This window comes from Mustela putorius, unplaced genomic scaffold (assembly GCF_011764305.1).
Source record: "Mustela putorius furo isolate JIRA1106 unplaced genomic scaffold, ASM1176430v1.1 tig00000238_pilon_pilon_pilon, whole genome shotgun sequence".
Lineage (NCBI taxonomy): Eukaryota > Metazoa > Chordata > Mammalia > Carnivora > Mustelidae > Mustela > Mustela putorius.
This window is the reverse complement of record NW_025421324.1, coordinates 675,890-681,419: the sequence shown is the minus strand read 5'-3', so window position 1 is coordinate 681,419 and position 5,530 is coordinate 675,890. Positions and strand designations below refer to the sequence as shown.

The window sequence follows — 5,530 nt, the reverse complement described above, 5'->3', positions numbered from 1 at the left end:
GGCTATTGGTGGAGACTGCAAGCTGGTTAGTAGGAATTTTGGCTGAGATTTTTGCATTGGTGATTAAAAGAGTTCCTTTCCCTTTCCCCTGCTCATAGCTGTCCCCAGACTATTCATCAAAGCTGATCTCCTTATGTTCTGGGTGGAGCAAGGCAGAAGTGGACGTCTTGGGCGGTGTCCTACCAGGCTAGGGAAACTGGGTGCTAACCTCAACTCTCTCTTTTATTGTGGGAGAGATTGTGAACTGAGGGGGTCTCTTTTGGCACTGAGCTGTACTGTCTGGGGGAAGGAGTGATGTAGTTAAAGTGAAACTATTCTTCTTACCCTCTTATTTTTTTTTTTTTAAGATTTTATTTATTTATTTGACAGACAGAGATCACACGTAGGCAGGGAGGCAGGCAGAGAGAGAGGAGGAAGCAGGCTTGCTGTAGAGCAGAAAGCCTGATGCGGGACTCGATTCCAGGACTCTGGGATCACGACCTGAGCTGAAGGCAAAGGCTTTAACCCACTGAGCCACCCAGGCACCCCTCTTCTTACCCTCTTTAATGGCTTTATTCTTTCTCTTTTTGTTTTGCTCCAGCAGGGTACTGGAACCTTTCAGCTGGATTCCTGGACTCCTACAAAGGTATTTTTATCTATGGGTGGATGTTAAAATTGGTGTTTTTATGGGGGTTTGAGGGTTGAAATCTGCTATTCTAGCATCTCAGTGGTATTTTATCTTTAATTTTGGTTTTCACATGCTTTTTGTTAGGATAATGTGATTGATTTTTGTGTGTTGATACTGTATTTTAAAACTTTGTTGAATTCACTTATTATTCTAGGAGTTTACATATTTTTGCAGATTCCTTGGGATTTTGTATGTGTACAATAAATGCCATCTGCAAATAGGGATGGTTTTATTTCTTTCTTTCTCATCTGGATTATTATTATTGTTGTTATTATTATTAATTATTATTATTTTGGTCTTATTACAGTGGCTGGAACTTCAAGTATAGGGTAAAGAAAATTGGTGAGTGTGGATATCTTTGCCATATTCCTGACCTACAGGACAAGCGTTCAGTCTTTATCACTGATATGATGTTAGTTGTCAGTTTTTGTAGATATCCTTTATTTTTTTATTTTTCATTTTTTAAAGATTTTATTTATTTTTCTGTCAGAGAAGGTGAGAGAGAGCACAAGCAGGGGGAACGGCAGACAAAGGGAGAAGCAGGCTCCTTGCTGAGCAAGGAGTCTGATGCAAGATTCTATCCCAGGACCCGGGGATAATGACCTGGGCCAAACGCAGACACTTAAACAACTGAGCCACCCAGGCATCCCTGGATATCCTTTATTTAGTTGAGGCTGATCCCCTCTATTTATTCCTAAATTGCTGAAAGTTTTTAATAGTGAATGGATATTGACTTTGCCAAGTGCTTTTTCCTACGTCGGTTAATATAATTATTTGATTTTTTTTCTTTAGCCTGTTGATTTGATGAATTAGACTGAATGATCATTGCATGTTGAACTAACCTTGTATAGCTGGAAAAAAATGTTACTTGGTTATGGTGTATGACTTTTAAAATAGATTATTGGATTTGATTTGCTAGTATTTTGTTGAGGAATTTTAAGAGATACCAATCTGTAATCTTTTTTTCCACTATCTTCATCTGTCTTTGATTCAGAGTAAAACTGTCCTTACAATGGGTAGGGAAGTGTCCTCTCCTTTATTTTCTGGGAAGGACTGTGTAAACATTAGTGTTAATTCTTTTTTAAAGTTGGTAGAACTTTGCAGTGAAACCATCTGGGCCTGAAGATTTCTTTTTCAAAAGATTTTTAATTAAAAAATAAATTTTTTCTATCATTAGGGGTCTCTTATGGTTTGCTTCCCTCGTTCTCTTTTTTTTTTCCCCCTCTCCTGGGCTGGATGGGTGATGGACATTAAGGAAGGCACTTGTCTTGTTGAGCACTGGGTGTTGTATGTAAGTGATGAATCACTGAATTCTACTCCTGAAACCAATATAACACTGTGTGTTTGCCAACTAAAATTTAAATAAAAATTTAAAAATTCAATTTTAAAAAGAGTTATAGAGGAATTGTTCAGTTTCTTGTACGTTATCAAATTTATGAGCATAAGGTTGTTATATAGTATTTCTTTATTATCTGTAGTAATAATAGAATTTATAATGACATATTCTTCATTTCATTCCTGATACTAGTGACTTGTATATTGTCAGTTTTTATCTTTGTCTATTTTGCTAGAAATTATTGATTCTATTGAATGTTTTTGAAGAACCAGCTTTTAATTTCCTTGGTTTTCCCCTGTTTTTCTCATTTTCCATTAAATTAATTTCTGCTCTAAACTTAGTTATTTTCGGGACGCCTGGGTGGCTCAGTTGGTTAAGCCGCTGCCTTCGGCTCAGGTCATGATCCCAGCGTCCTGGGATCGAGTCCCACATCGGGCTCCTTGCTCAGCAGGGAGCCTGCTTCTCCCTCTGCCTCTGTCTGCCATTCTGTCTGCCTGTGCTCGCTCTCTCCCTCTCTAAATAAATAAAATCTTAAAAAAAATAATAAACTTAGCTATTTTCTTCATTCCATTTGCCTTGGGTTAATTTTCCTTTTCCTCCTCTAGTTTCTTGAGATAGAAACTTAGATTCTTGATCTGAGATTTTCTTTTAAAGGTAGGCATTTGATGCTATAGAAGTCCCTCTCACTCTGTTGGTGGATGAATGGATTGAAAATGTGATACACACACACACACACACACACACACACACACACACACACTGGAATAATATTCAGTGCAAAAAGAAGGAAATCCTGCCATTTGTGACAGCATGGATAAACCTTGAGGGCATTAAGCTAAGTGAAATAAGTCAGACAGAGAAAGACAAATACCTTGTGATCTTACTGATATGTGGAGTCTGAAACAAAACAAAACGATAAAACTGAACTCACAGATACAGAGAACAGATTCATGGTTGTCAGAGATGGGGAGTAGGGGATGGGTGAAATGGGTGAAGGTGGTTAAAAGTGACAAACTTCCAGTTCTAAAATAAATAATTCTTGGGGATGTAATGTACAGCAGGGTGACTATAGTTTACACTCCTGTATTGTATATTTGACTGTTGTTAAGAGAGTAAACATATGTCAATTATACCTGAATAAAAATACAAAAAATAGCCCCTCTTAACCCTGCTTTAGTAATATTCCACAAATTTTGATAGTTTATATTTTAATTTCCATTCATTTCTATGTTTTTAAAAAATTTCTTAGATGACCTCCTCTTGGACCCATGGTTTACTCAGAAGTGTGTTGTTTAATTTCAAAGCTTAGAGATTTTTCTGTTCTCTCTGTTATTGCCTTACAGTTTGATCCCATTATGGTTAGAGAACATGAACTATGTGATTTCAATTCTTTATATTTGACAGAGGTGTGGCTCTAATTTATCTAATTTAATCTGGCTTTATTTTCTGCCTCTATTCAAGCTTAAGATCTTCCTTGGTCTTGGTGAGTATAACCTTATTCAGGGAGTGTGTTATATTCTTTAATGCCTCTTTTGCACATTTTTCTTCCTTTGTCTGATATTTATCTTGAGTGTCTTCCAAGTTTACCCTCACAGACATGCCAGAAATATATTTTTTTAAGATTTTACTTATTTATTTGGGAGAGGGAGAGAGCATGCAAGCAGGGAGAGGAGCAGAGGGAGAGGTTCAAGCTGACTTTGTACTGAGCTTGGAGCCCTACTTGGGACTCTTTTTCTCACGACCCATGAGATCCTAAAGCTGAAATCATGAAGTGGTGTTTAACCAACTGAGCCACCCAAGAGATCTCAGAAATGTTATATTAACTATCCGGCATCTCTTAGCCCAGACACATTGACATTGACATATAAAGTTGAAGGTCATACTTTTTTTTTTTTTTTTAAGATTTATCTATGTATTTGAGAGAGAGAGCATAAGTGGGAGGAGCAGAGGGAGAGGAAACAGAATCCTAGGCTCCCCACCGAGTGTGGAGCCAAACATAGGGCTCTATCTCAGGACCCCAAGATCATGACCTGAGCCAAAACAGAGAGTCAGGTGCTTAACTGACTGAGCCACCCCAGTGCTCCTAAACATTACACTTTTTTTTTTTTTAAGATTTTATTTATTTACTTGACAGAGAGAGAGATCACAAGTACGCAGAGAAGCAAGCAGAGAGAGAGCCTTAACCCACTGAGCAACCCAGGCTCCCTAAACACCACACTTCTTAATAATTTTTCTACATTATTTTAGAAATGTATATTTTAAGTTTTTTAAGGAATGCTTAGAAGTATACAAATTTTAATAAGGTGAAAATAGAGCCGCCATAATTTCAACAAAAGGAAGCAGAATTATTACTAATTTATGGTGCTTTATCTTTCCTACTTTTTCTTATATAAGCCAATAAATTCCAATGATTTAAGAACTGGTATTTGAATGTGGTAATATTGCTGTTATGTGGTAGTTAATTAAAAAAATTAATGGCACTGCAACAAGTTCTGTTTTCCTTAAATAACAAAGTCCTCCAAAATGTAGTATGTGTATGTGTGTGTATATATATATATACATATACATATATATATAATTTTTAAAAAAAGGTTTTACTTATTTATTTTTCAGACAAAGAGCACAAACAGTCAGAGTGGCAGGCCGAGGCAGAGAGAGAGAAGCAGGATCCCCGTTGAACAAGGAGCCCGGTGTGGGACTCGATCCCATGACTCTGGGATCATGACCTGAGCCGAAGGCAGTGGCTTAACTAAACGAGTCACCCAGGTGTCCCCCAAATGTAGTATGTTTTATAACTTTTATCCTTAATATTTTTCATGTTTGTGACCCAGGGAACATTTTCTAGTTTCCACAATAAATTACAATATTAGGTGGATAAAGTACCCACTTCGGTAACATTGTTTTGTTTTATTTTATGTTATTTTATTTTATAAACATATATTTTTATCCCCAGGGGTACAGGTCTGTGAATCACCAGGTTTACACACTTCACAGCACTCACCAAAGCACATACCCTCCCCAATGTCCATAACCCCACCCCCTTCTCCCAAACCCCCTCCCCCCAGCAACCCTCAGTTTGTTTTGTGAGATTAAGAGTCACTTATGGTTTGTCTCCCTCCCAATCCCATCTTGTTTCATTGATTCTTCTCCTACCCACTTAAGCCCCCATGTTGCATCTCCACTTCCTCATATCAGGGAGATCATATGATAGTTGTCTTTGTCTGCTTGACTTATTTCGCTAAGCATGATACGCTCTAGTTCCATCCATGTTGTCGCAAATGGCAAGATTTCATTTATTTTGATGGCTGCATAGTATTCCATTGTGTTATTTTATTTTAAAGATTGATTTTATTTGAGAGAGAGAGAGAGAGAGAGAAAGAGAGACTGTGTGCACAAGCAGGGGGAGGGCAGAAGGAGAGGGAGAAGCAGGTTCCCTGCTCAGGGAACCTGATGGAATGTAGAACTCCAACTCAGGACTTGAGGATCATGGCCTGAGTAGAAAAGGCAGATCCTTAACCAACTGAGTG

General features: G+C 37.8%; 1 long non-coding RNA gene across 1 annotated transcript; it reads left to right on the top strand.

Moving 5' to 3' along the window:
- Positions 1–576: 576 nt before the first annotated feature.
- On the top strand, positions 577–4,717 carry LOC123391546. The gene is made up of 3 exons (XR_006606239.1): positions 577–625; positions 975–1,009; positions 4,617–4,717. It is a non-coding gene; the product is annotated as an uncharacterized LOC123391546 (long non-coding RNA).
- Positions 4,718–5,530: the final 813 nt, after the last annotated feature.